General features: G+C 38.4%; 1 protein-coding gene across 3 annotated transcripts in view; it reads right to left on the bottom strand.

Annotated features, from left to right (window-relative positions):
- The window catches only part of SULF1 (sulfatase 1), a 122,328-nt gene that overhangs the window by 84,656 nt on the left and 23,397 nt on the right, over positions 1-14,275 (bottom strand). The gene's annotated exons all lie outside the window — the stretch shown is intronic.

The following is a 14,275-nucleotide window of genomic DNA, read 5'->3' as shown; positions in this document are numbered from 1 at the left end:
TACTGTAATTTCATGTTACTTCACCTACTCCTTGGGTGTTCAAGAGTGGTAAACCTAGCAAAGTAAACCCAAGAATTAACTAGGAACATTTTTGCATAAAAATGGACTTTGTTAAAAAGTGACTTGAAATGTTATGCAATTGGTTTGTTCAAATAGCTGAAATAACTAAACATTTGAGCTTGAGTTTAGAACATAAATATTCTCACAGCAAAATACAGTGTGCTGAAGAATTTTGCCTATGGCTATGGTATGAATGAACTGACTCATCCCATGAAAAATAGACATTTCTTCGATCTTCAACTGAGCATGTAAAATACAAGAACTGGTATAGTATATCAAACAAGCTGCCATTCAAGCACTGAAATGTTACTGGTTTGTTTTATGATTAGTACATTTGGCCGCAGTGATATTATCAGCTTCTTAATTCTTAGTTACTGCTCTGGTTTTAGCCCTGTTAACTTTGGTAAATTCAGACAGATTTGACAAGCATAGTAGGAAGCAGCCATAGAAGCAGTTGAAAGACTTTAACTCAGGTGCACTGAAAATCCATTAACATGAATTGAAAGGAGCTCCCCAGGTAGGGGAGCATTGGCATCAGTCAAGGGACATGTCACAGGTCTGCCATGTGAAAGCTAAATATGCTGAACTGCCCTTAAGTTAGATCCTTAAAGGTGAAAATAACAGTGGAGACCACAAAACTTTTTTTAGGCTTTCTGTTATAAAAACAGTGACACTATTCCTCTTGGATAAAAACCCACTATCAAAACCTTTGTCACTTTGACATTAGTGTCATTCTCAGTTTAGGCAGTGTTTTAATTTTGCCACTGACCACATTAAACGTTTAGGAAGTTTTGGTTAGAATCTTGTCTACCATTACAATCTATAAGTACTTGCTGTATGTGATTGTTACCATCTGGGTCAAAGGGGTATATGCTGTCAAACATCAATCACAAGCGTATCAGACTGTATTCTAATGATAAACAGAACCATCCCAATATAACTTACATTTATCTTTCAAATTGCAAGGCTTAATTAATTAATATATTTTAGAAAGTTCTTGACTATAACTTGCTATAGAAACTAAAAATATTTGCACCCTGTAGAAACCTTTGCTTCAGGACAATTAAGAGGTTTTTGTTGTCAAGTTTTTTCTAATCATGTTTCAGTCTTGTCTATGGATATCAGTTATCCATTGTCTAACAGAATGTGTGAGGTTTCTGGATTTCATTTATATACAATCTAACATTACAGTTTCGAACCTCCACTACCTGAAATAGGAATTTTGAAAAGAAAAGTAAAAATAAAGAAATTAATATACAATCAAAAAGAAGCTGGGGAAATATCCCAAAAATTCATTTTCCAGAATTCTCTGATTTTGGCAAGACAAAATCAAGGGCAGCTAAGAACAGGTTCATTTGGAAGTGCCTCCATCAGGTATGGAAAGAACATGCTTAAACTGCAGCAGCTTTCACAGCCATCATAAACCACTAAGGTTTTAATAAATCTGAGGCTAGGCTGTCATGATTACTCTAGAACCTATGTCACTGTCATATGAAGAAAGTACATGCTCATAGAATGTTAAACATTTGAAGAAACTGAAAGAATCAATGTTGGAGTGCTATTTCATGCCACAGCCTTTCAAGAGCTGCCCAGGTCATAGTGCTGGTGTTAGTCTAGGATTGATGCATTAGAGTCTCCTGATGTGAAGTACAGTTTAGAGATGAATAAACATCCTTAAAATCAATCTCTTATTGACAACTTAAAAACATCTATCCTACTAAACCTAAATAAGCACTAAAAATCACTCCATCTATAGATACCCAGAGGGGGTTTTGCAATACATGGACCACTCTGAACACAGGTCAATGCAACTCCTCCTGACACATTAGTTAAAATAAAAAGCAAACCCCACAACTGAACAAGTAATCTGAAATCTTGTGGCACTGTGCCTCCACTAATGAACCACAAACTCCTTTTCTAGAAAAATGGACCATGGTGCAGAAGCAACTGCTTCACTCCTCCCACCCTTTGTCACCTGCCAACCTCAGGGTTGCCATCAATGCCAGCTCCACTATGGGCTTGGGGGAGTAGCATTGAGCCCATATTAATAAAACCCAGCTGGATACAGGTTGACACTATCGAGAGCCTCTGTGTTTCCCAGGGAACTGGCTTACCATGGAGACAGATAAAATTCATATGGGCTTATTGACTCCAGCTCTGTGTAATGTAAAAGCAGTTGTACTGATTATGGAGTTGAGATGCTCCTGGAAGCTGTGTAGCCACATTCATGTGGCTGAGCTTCAGCTAATATCTGTGGCATGAATAATCTGCAACACATGGATAATCAAGTGCCAACTGTATCCTGCTTCTGAATAGGTGCACAACCAACATATCCATTGAAGCAGTGCTGAGACAGAAGAATTTAAGAGCTCTGAGTCTAAAAGAAATTCAAAACCTTCTTTATTTCTAGGCTGTCAGCAACTTCTTTTGCACAGAAAAACAAGACTGATTCTTATTATGTAAAGGAAGGAATTTTATTACTTATAGTCAGATTCACCTTCATGCACAGGATCAAGCACAAAAATCTACGAATCACTTTGGGTCTATTTTGATGACTTGTCAGTGCTTCTTATGTCTAAGCCTGAGCCTCTCTAGAGGTATGAACATGCCCCTGAGGACTCTACCCTGCTTAGTGCTAAACAACTTCTGAAGGTGATGAGTGTCTTTCTTTAGAGTACTAACCATTATTTGGAATTGTTCAGAGTCTACAGGACTAGCTTTCTAACTTCTGGTTTTAGTATTTTCACTGGAAACGAATAAGTGTAATTGACTTATGCAATGCTTAACAGGAGTTAGCATTAGTAAATGCTTACTGAGCACCCTGAATATCTTAATCATGAGAAAGATACTCTAGAGTTACTTGCCTCATGAATACAGGCATATATGTCTCTCTTGTGATAGGTGAATGCATATAAAAGAAGGTTAGCCATATGCTGGATTTTAATTACACCTGTGGGCCACATAACAGAATAGGTTGGAATTTATTCATGTTAAAATCACAGCAGCTTTAACCCAATCACTGTCTTTACTTCGCAAATAGATCTGCATCTACTTAAATAATTACACTGGGTGAGATTCACCTCCACATTGAAGACACCTAGATTTAATTCTCAAAAGGGTGTGACTACATGAGGTAAGTGTCTTCACTCCCACAACAGTCAGAGGGGAATTTAGTCTGTACAGTTAGGGGAATCTGGAAAATATTCTGCTGTCCAGGTGCAGCTCTCCAAGCCCCACAGGCTGTGTCAACTCACAGAATCACAGAATCATCTAGGCTGGAAATGACCTCGAAGATCATCCAGTCCAACCATTAACTTAACACTGACAGTTCCCAACTACACCAGATCCCTAAGTGCTATGTCAACCCAACTCTTAAATGCCTCCAGGGATGGGACTCCACCACCTCCCTGGGCAACCCATTCCAATGCTTAACAACCCGTTCTGTAAAGAAATACTTCCTGACATCTAGTCTAAACTTTCCCTGGCGCAACTTGAGGCCATTCCCTCTTGTTCTGTCACTTATTACTCGGTTAAAGAGACTCATCCCCAGCTCTCTGCAGCCTCCTTTCAGGGAGCTGTAGAGGGCGATGAGGTCTCCTCTCAGCCTCCTCTTCTCCAGACTAAACACCCCCAGTTCCCTCAGCCACTCCCCGTACGACCTGTGCTCCAGACCCTGCACCAGCTTCGTTGCCCTTCTCTGGACACGCTCGAGTCATTCAATGTCCTTTTTGTAGTGAGCAGCCCAAAACTGAACACAGGAATCGAGGGGCGGCCTCACCAGTGCAGAGTACAGGGCTCAGATCCCTTCCCTGTCCCTGCTGGCCACGCTATTGCTGACACAAGCCAGGATGCCATTGGCCTTCTTGGCCACCTGGGCACACTGCTGGCTCCTGTTCAGCCGGCTGTCAATCAACACCCCCAGGTCCCTCTCTGACTGGCAGCTCTCCAGCCACTCCTCCCCAAGCCTGTAGGGCTGCTGGGGGTTGTTGTGTCCCAAGGGCAGCCCCCGGCATTTGGCCTTATGGAAACTCCTCCAGTTGGCCTCAGCCCATGGCTCCAGCCTGTCCAGGTCTCTCTGCAGAGCCTCCCTACCCTCGAGCAGATCAACACTCCCACCCAACTTGGGGTCATCTGCAAACTGACTGAGGGTGCACTCGATCCCCCTCAAATGCTATTGCCTATAATGGGAGACCAGACAGTCATACACTAACACCTACATCTAAGGTCTCTGAATCCCACTCATTAGATGAGATACCTATGGTCATTTCTGAGTTATTGCCTAACCCCTTCTACTGAAAATACATCAAAAAGCACAAATTTAGAAGAGTTTTGGGATATAATCAACATACTGTACATACATGGACTAAAAAGTCCCTGGAGATGTGCCTTCAAGTTGTACTTAAAGGTACAACTATTGTACAACTACAAAAGGTACAGAGAAAGAGGAAGAGGATGAAAGAGTCACACTGGGGAGGGTTTATTACATTTTCATGACATCCCAGATTGTGTCTGGAGAGCCAGTGATCACCACAACAAACAAGGCTAGAGATTATATCTATGTTTTTATCTACTTACTGGCACACACAGACACACATTATTTTCCTTATACATACATTTAAAACTCAGTACACATTTCCTCATAAGGGTAAAGAAAGCATATTACTGTTTTATAATCTGCATCTGGGAAGAAAAAAATAGATGTGTTCAGAAGCATCAACTATAATCCTGAATTTTAACAATATCAGCCAATATAATACTGTTGCCTTTGGAACAGTGACACTGACATTAAAACTTCACTTGCAAGACTGAAAATATTCGCTTACTGCTCTTCCTTATGCTTTAGGAAATCTGTGCCTGAGTACGCAGTGCTACTGTGAGGGAAAGCCTGCCACAATTTTGCTCTCTAATGCTTTTTTACTTTCTCCTGAAGCCTAATATACCATCATACTCAACAGTGTCCTGTTCTCCTTCCTCTGCTCAGCTGTGCTAAGCGTGCTAAGGAAGCTGTCCACATCCCAGATTTTTCTATGAAGAGCTGTGGGGCAAACTATATTGCATTTTCATATCATTTAGTCTCATCTTCCATCTGCCATTTTTATGTCTTCCACATCTTTCTACAAAGATAAAAAGGAAACTGGGAAGAGAATAAAAAGAAAAGGTTCAGGGAAGTGTTTAATGTTAGGGAAACTTTGATAAGGAAAAATGTGACAAAAGGAAAGGGAGAAGTGAGACAGTGAAACAAATGGCACAGATGTGAGAAAGACATGTCCATGCACAAGTCTGTACTGATTAAGCTAATCAGGATCAGTTAAACCCCTGCATGGTCACCTCTGGGAACTGTGACACATATGTGAACAAATGAAACATCTCTAACAACACTTGGGTTACTATAGCATGAACAAATGTACTTTTCAGCAAGCATGCAACAAATCACATCAATGCCCTTTCAAAGAAATTTAGGAGATTAACTTTAGAAGAGCAATTAAAATAATCTATACCTATCATGCTGCACAGCTTAAGATACCTAAAGTTCCTTGGAGACCTAATGCTAGGCTTCTGGGTCTGCTCAGTTGTCACCCTGTCTTTGTTGCATTAATTGTCTAAAATCCTGCCTTTTAGCTAAAGCTGTTTGGGAGATGCAAAATGGCATAAGTCTCCAAAGGAGCCCATTTTGTGAGGCACACATTGGCCATGAAAAATTCATGAGATGTTGGGGATCTACCAGGAAATTGGAAGTCTGAGATTCAAACCATCCTGATGATGTCTGGGCTCCAACTCCAGTCACAGGACTGTTCCTCAGTCACCAGGCAATGGTGACAAAATATTCAGTCTACCTCTCCGAGGAAAGCGGCTCCAGGCAAGATCCATATGCTGGGGAGGAGAAGAGGAGCTTGGTTCTGCCAGTTAGATCACTTGATGTGGGGATGGACTGCTAGCATTCTTGAGACCTTTCTGGTATTTATCAAATGACAATTTTTGGATAATGTATAAACAGTCTAGGAGTAAGCACTGAGGCTGAGGACATGATTTCAGGCTCCAGGTAGCTGCTTCTCAAAGAAGCTTGACTGTAGCCCTAACTTAGGTTTCTGTATTTGTACAAGACACAGATATCTAGGGTATCAATTCCTTTGCCATCCCCTATAAGTTGTTTTCATTTCCCCTTGCTCAGATTTCAGTCTAGGAGGAAAAAATCTATCACAAAGACAGGAGGTCTCCAATAAGCTTACCAAATTCTATTCCCAGAGCATCATAACTTTAACTCCTTTTCTTGCCTTTTTCCTTAGAGAACAAAACCTTTCTCTGAGCATTCTTCACCACTAAGATGTACAGGAGAAGCCATGTGTAGTTTGTGACTGTTAGGGAACTGTCAGGCTCCCATCTGAGTGGTTTAATGCATTTTCTAATTACCTATTAACGATGACTCACAACATGTGTAAATCTTGGTATTGTTACACGACTTGCTTCAATCACTCAACAACCCAGGAAAGAGCCAGGAAAACAGCACTTCGGCTCTGCTTCTGAGTTTCAGCTATTTGACTGGTCTTCCTTCCTTAGGACCAATGCTTGCAAACTTTCACAGAGGCCTTTGTTTTTTATAACTGCAGTTGTAAGACTAGTTTGACTTACTGCACCTAAATATATTTAAACAAAAAATGTCCTTAAAACCCAATAAATATATAAATGATTCCATTTCTCTTTATGATCAAGAAGAAATTTGCTACTTAGATAAAGTCAGCTTCAAAATTGCTTGCTATTTAGCTAAAGGCATAAAAATTCCTTTGGGAGATCTGAGCTAAATGAAGCTATAGATTTCAGAGCTAGAGGTTTAATAATTCTCTCTGCTATATGCTCAAAGGCACAGAGCCCTCTTGGGCAGGGGCTACAGTTTGCCAAATTCATTGAATGAATGCTAAAAAGACTCTGATCCACTAAAACACAGAAATAACTTGTCATTACTTGCACTGTCAATACCTGAAAACATGTGACCTTTGCTGCTGGCAAAGTAACATCTTATAGCCCAGAGGTACATTAAATGAGCTTAACATAGAATCAGTTTGACACTAACATTAATCTAGGGCATGTGGACTTAGGAGAATCGCAAATCTTCTTTTACAGCTTGAAGCAGGTCAAATATCTCCCTTTATAGAAACAGTGTTTGAGTTCACACAGCTAAAGAAAATACCCATTATTTAAAATAAACATCTCTAAGACATATACAAAATATTTTAATCAAGTAGCTGCACTCTATCTTGCTTACATTTTCTCTGCAGTTTTAACAGCACATATTATTCTACTCCTCATTAAACACTTGTTTAGTGTGGTAGCACCAATAAAATTACATATCCCTGAAATGGCTGCATTTCAATGATGGGTGAAATGACCCTTCTTATTTTCTTCATACAGTGAAATAACAGGGCTACTTGAAAATGTATTTCTTTCTTTATATTTATAGAAAAGACGTAAGTCTGCAAAAAAACAAAAAAAGTCAGTGAAACATAAGAGCCAGAAATCTCTTCGTTAGAAGGCACACACATTTCAAGTTTGCATTTTAAAACTCTGATCTATGGAAGTATTTTGTTGTTATTCAATGTACCAATCAAGAATGCACATAAACTGTTGTCCTTTACTGAAAATTCAGCTTGCAAAGTGACACCATCTTATTCAGCAATATTTGCTTAATGACTAACAAACTTCAGAACTAATCCAACAGCAAAAAAAGAAGAAAAGTTTAGGGGTTTCTTCCCCTATTGTCTCTTTCTGGCTAATAATGTTAAAAAAGTAAGCAGGTATTTATGTCAGCTTGTGTATTAACTCAATAGTAAACTACATTCCTGTCAGATACAGTGGGGCAAGTCTTCCAGAGGTAAACGACTTGTTCAGATGTTGTAATGGTGATAATCTTCTATGTAACTCTATATAGGGCATCTGAAATTTGCAGCCAGCAAACCTTTGCTAAAGGAATATACATTTAGCCTAGTTATTTAACCTATATACATTTAGTACTAGTTATTTATAAGATAGAAATTATGTTTGTAAAATTGCTTGCTAGACAGCAGAAGCTGTATAACTTTAATACATTCACTGTAATCATGAACCACAGAAGACATGGGAATGTCATGATACTGTCTTAAGAGAGAGATGCACATTAATAAAAATCATCACATTTTTTTCAGAAGTCGGAAAGCCCAAATAGAACAGCTCTACCTTTGAAATATTCCTGGAATGAGATGGAGCCACTCAGGTCTCTCTCATCACCTTTTTTTCCCCACACCTGTAAGGATCCCCATGCCATCTATTCCAGTTGATATCCTTTGAGTTAATAGTTAAAGATCTCTTTGTTGCTGTTGTATTTCAGCATCATGCCTCACCTTCACCTCTGTATTACCTCTATTTTTATCCTAGCCTGTACTGTGTGTATGATACAATATCCATACTGGAAGAAAAGTCTTTCAGCAGAAACCCAGCAGAAAGTTTCGGTGCACTCGAGAATCAGACCATTCATTCAGAAGTACAACAGCACTTGGTAGCAACTAGAACAGATATTAAAGATAAAAATCACCACTACCACCCCAAAATTCATCATGATCCAGTTGAGTACCTTGAGGTATAAAGGCCATGTACTACTTTGGTTCTGAGCATCACAGAATATAATCTCTCTAGAACATTGTGTAACCTAAGCATGAGGCCCTGCAAACACAGTTCACCATTTCCACAGTATAATGGCCACTAGTTGTGATATTTATAAGTTTATCTAAATCACAACCTAAATTCAAAGTCCAAGTTTCCACAGAAAAATTGTATTCTTATGTTGCCTTATGGTATTTTGTATTATTTCAATAGTTATGCATAGTTTTAAACATTCAGGAACATAGTGCACATGATGGTTTAATTTGGTACTATTTAAACTATGAAAAGTTCTGGGGAAGGCCTCCTACCTAAAATAAAAAGTTAATGTGTGTATAAGAATCTAAAAATGCTGGTGAAGAATGTTTTCATTTCAGTTACAATTACTGTGTCATCATATCTTTATTTGCTTTCAATTAGTTGCATGGTTGAACATCATCACTCAGTCATGTCTCCGACTATTTATATATATAGAATTAATGGCTATAAAGACCTGCTTTGTTAATCAGTGGTTATATTTTATTGCCTTAGTCATCTTAATTTACATCTCACAGGATTTCAAAATCCCATAGGAGCTCTGGACCTAATCACAAAGGGGTCTGTCTGAGAACACCTCCAGTGGGAACCAGCATGGCCTGCAGCTTCCAGGATCAGTTTCTAGAGATAAACATGCCCACTGTGCGGTACACAGCTGCTGAGCCATGAAGTCTGTGATTTCTCTATGTCATTTATGAGCATCCCATTACTGCATTATCCAAGAACTCTGTAATCTTAAGTGTGTCTACTTCCTCAGCTCTCCTGTGAAATGGGGAAACAATGTTTTCCCTGTGGCACTGACTGTAGCGCTGTCATACAGAAAGTCTTGACTGGAGCAAGTAGGCGAGATTAAATTCCTCTAAATACCAGTTCACTCAACTAACTGGTGCACCAGTTTTCTCACTGCAGTATAGGACCAGAGGAGATGAGAAGGGGTAAATACTTACTTAAAGAATCTCTCATGTACCACTCATCTGTACCACTCCTATATATTAAGAACTTCAAAAGTGGCTGGAAACCCATGCATTTTTCTTCCACATGGGGAATAAAGTATAAAACATGGTTGAATTATTCCCTAGAAGTAATATCTACACACTCAACCTTTCTTTAGGTGAGAGCCTGCGCTTCACTAATATATAAACTGGTTGCTTGTCAAGACCAAAACCTACCAGGCCTTCATGTGACACAGATAATTAGTCCATTTTCTTCTTCCTTCTGGGAACAGATTGAGGAGGCGGTGGGGAAAATGATTACAACTTCAGGCAACAATGAGCAAAAAAAAATGTTGTCTTAGATCTGTAAATCTGCAAGGCAACAACAAATGCTGGAAAGTTTTCCCATTAGTGTTTCTTGGCCCTGAGTCAGTAAGCTGCTTCATTGCTATGTCAATAGCACATATACATATATAAACACATGTCCAAGTGCTTTTCTCACTGCAAGTAGATTTAAGCAGTTGCAGATATGTAATTTTTTTCTAGAGGACCAAAAAAATCCTTTGTGAAGAAATGTTAATCTTAGCCATATACTTTCACTCAAAAAGCATTAACAGTTTTAATATTACTGTATCTCACTACTGATGTCACATTAGGCAGTTCTATTTGTTTGTATGGTTTTGCTTTAGCTGTTTTCTTTTGCCATTCTGGCATTAATGCATAAAGCCAGAAAAGAGATTTCTTTCTAGTATTTGTTTTTTTCCATTCCCTGACCATATCATTACAATCTTAATGATGCTATAGGTGTACTTCCTAATAAAGACATTTTGTGTTTTCACAAGAAAAGCAATGAGATACTGCTGGATCAAGTTACTGGCAGTAGAAATGTGTGGCTGAAATAAATCTCCATTCTTCTTAAAGATCCATGTGAATGGAAATATTTGGAAAGGGTAAGAGGAAATGATGACACATACAATGCTTCCACAAAATGGACTTTAAAAACATTCCTTACATGAAATATTAAAAGTATTTTTATCAGATTATGTGTATCTTGTTTTGATGCCCTTACATAGCACTAATCCTCCACTAAGGCATGGTAATATAACTGATACTGGATAGGAAGGAAGTGACTTGGCTCTTACTAGAAAAAAACACCACCTAAATGTGGAAAAAAGTTCTTAAATACTTCCAGAGACTGGCATTTTGAAATCTTGATCTTGAAATCTTAAGAGTACACTTATACAAAAGTTTCTGCCTTCAGTCTGGTGTAGGGTGGGAAGGAAGTTTTGGGGATCTATTTTTCTCTTGCCTGTCTCTTCCTGAGCATACTCTCAGAATACTGCCCACCAAATTGCTGACCGCCTGTTCCTCATTAAGGCATGCAGTGCAGAGAAACACGCCAGTAAGAAAACCAATGAAGCAACCTAATCCGCAGCTGAGAACCCCTTCCACTAAGTAACAGGAGGAAACGAAGGAGAAAAACCTCATACTTCCTCTTTGGAGCTCTACTGGTGTGAACTAATTTAATAGTGATGAGCAGCCACAAAGGCAAACAAGTGCCTGTTGCTTTGTATAAGTGACATGTGGTATGTTATGGATATACTAAAAGTGAATCCCAGAATCTTCACTTTCACAGTTTCTAAAAGGAAAACTCCAAGATCACAGATTTTCTACTGTATTGACAGGCTGTAAAAAACTCCCTCTGGATCTTAATCAATGGTGCATATAGAAAAACACAGAAAAGGTTTATGTGTGAGAGGGTGGTGGAAAGGAAAACCAAATGGAAAGGGCACTCGTTTACCAGGTCAGATCAGAAATGTGCTGTGGGCAAGAAAGTCACAAAATAGAGAGGAAATGAATGGCCAAAGTTGTGTGTCCTTGGAATATTTCATTTTATCAACTATACCTATTGTAGTTAAAAGCCATTTAACCTAATGCATTTACCGGGAAACCTCCTTATCTTTCAGCTAATAATCCCCCTCTACGTAATCTGCTTTCCAAAATGAGGAATTTGACATCATGAGAATAAAAAAGAGTTGAGAATGAATCAGTTTTGTTTCCAAAAGTGGAATATATAATACTAATGAGATAGAACTAAGGTCAGTGATGGCAGAGATCACTTGGGAGGGATGCAGAAGCACATGCTTCTTAGCAGATAATCTTTTGTGGGAGTGCTTGTTGAAATGTGTATGTGTATGCAACACAGAGATGTACCTCTCTGTTAGAGGATTTTTCCCATGGGATTTCCATATTTTTGGTATTTCCTTGTGACCTTTTAACAGGAGAGAAAGAAAAAGCCTTTAGACAAAGAGACGAAGACACTTGACAAGATCCTGGCTAGAGAAAGGCTGTCTGATTACAGATTCAACATGATTTGACTGCATCCTGTCAATGAAATATCAGTGCAGAAGGAGGAACCCCACGAAAAGATCATAATTCTTCTGTATACCTTCTAGCAGGACCTCAGCAATACCCTCTTCTGATAGACCAGTGACTGTGCCCTCATTGTGCATACAGTAAAATGAAAGATGATGCAATGAACTGTAAAAAAATGTTATTTGCACTTCTGTATTGTCTCTGTTCCCAGCCTCTCCTAACAATCTACTGCCTGTTGCAATTTTCCAAGTTATTCTTATGAGACTCATCTGACCATCTACCCAGGTTGCTTGCTTGGAGATACCACTGGTCTGCCTAGTACTCCTGGCCTATCAAACTCTCATGCAGATTCACTCTCCTAAGCCCTGTAACATGGAGTGAAACGCCATAATGCAAGCCTCTCCAGTTTTTGTTTCAAGATCATCCTACTTTCAGATTAAAAGTTTTTTTCCAGCTGTTACACTTCCCAAAAATAAACTGGGATCCAAAATCCTGCTTGGAACTGGGACTGGGATACATGTGTGCAGTAATGAAACTACATTTCTAAAAAACCTGACCCCAGGGTTTAGGTTGTATTCAACTTAATTAACTGAAGTTGGCTTTTGGAATGTCAGTGGATAATGTGCCAGGAAAGTCTTTGCACTGAGAGTGTCATTAATAGATTATATAAATAAGAGACACGATTTTTAAGCTTCAGGTCAAAAAGCCATGTTTTCATTTTTCTTGGAGCTTTACAACTATTTTATCCATGCTGCAAGTGGTAACACTTTATTTCATAATAAATATTTTGAAGGCATTCCTAATACTGACAAATACCAGTTACATTTATGCATATTTCAGTTATAGTTTCATTGTATGAGATACCATGACCCTAAACCTGTAGAGAAAAAATATGTTTATAATTTTTTCTTGTGAAAGCTCTCTACAACAGCAGATGATATAGTCAATGAAGAGTGAATTTCTGAAGTTTCAGGTTAGATAATGTCCAAGCTTTTTGGAAAAAAAAAAAAGAAAAATTAAAAAAAATTAACCTTTGGATCTGCAGAAATTGCTTGGAAATCTTCCAGTATGAAGTCCCTCATAAGATTATGTGCTCTTCCTGCCTTTTGTAGGCTGGGAACATCACCAAAATAATCATTTGTCATTTCATTGAATGGAACAGAAAAGTACTGTAAATAATAAATAATAATCCAATTCATTCTCTTCAACAACAGCAAGATCACTCATCTAAATCATATTATTTCATAATTTACACTTCTGTGGATATCTAAGGCATGCATTTTCTTGGCCTTACTCTAGTTAATCTCCTTAAGAGCAACCTAGGAAAAATATAGATAAACCTAGTAAAAAATTAGATAAAGTTGGGAGAGAACGTTAAGATGGAACTGGAGATAATGACTAGATCAATGGAACAGGACAGCCTGGATATCCCAATACGCTGTATTCAAGGAAACAATATGTGCTTTATATGGGACCAATATACAGCCGTACATCTGGAGAGAAAATAAAACACATTGAATAACCTTACATTAATTCTAATTGTTACAAAACATTATCTGAAGATCTGGTGATTTAAATATTCTGTAATTAAAATAAACTATGAGCTAACATGTCAAATAGTAACTGGTTCCAAACAAAACTCCATGTAAAGACTTGCATGTGAAATAAACTTGATGTATACCAGCTGTCTTTCATTGCTAGTAACGTCTTAATTTTAAATCCAAATTTACCCCTGCCACACATATACCTGCTATTAAATCACATGCATTTGCAAATTGTTTAACCAGAAATATTTTATGTAAATGAAGTGACAGAAAATAATACAGATGAGGGAAAAAATGAATCTCGGATCATTTCAAGCTTCCTGCTCTGTTCTCTGTCATGTGGCTTTATATTTTTATTTGTTAAACTGAGATGTATGATTTGATACTCAGCCTAGTGCCATAATTCCCACATCACAAGGTCACCACACAACTTGCTGTGACCTCCTAATTCCACCTAAAAGTCAGCCAGGCCTTGAAAGCACATAACTAGTGCAGATCTTTTGGAATTGCTTTGGCAGAGTCACAGAAGACAGCTTGCATAGTGCTTTTCTTTACCGTGACCAGCTGCATACAGTAAGATTAACTTCAAGTTTTCATAATCGTCATGTTCACATAAACAAGGGAAAATTCCAAACCATTACGTTTTGCTTAATGTATATCTTTCCCTGCAGAAAAAGTGTACTTTTATCTTGACATAACCAA

Source organism: Athene cunicularia (assembly GCF_003259725.1).
Source record: "Athene cunicularia isolate RWA chromosome 2 unlocalized genomic scaffold, athCun1 chr2_part1, whole genome shotgun sequence".
Classification (NCBI taxonomy): domain Eukaryota; kingdom Metazoa; phylum Chordata; class Aves; order Strigiformes; family Strigidae; genus Athene; species Athene cunicularia.
The sequence above is the reverse complement of the archived record's forward strand: the minus strand, read 5'-3'. Positions and strand labels throughout refer to the sequence as shown.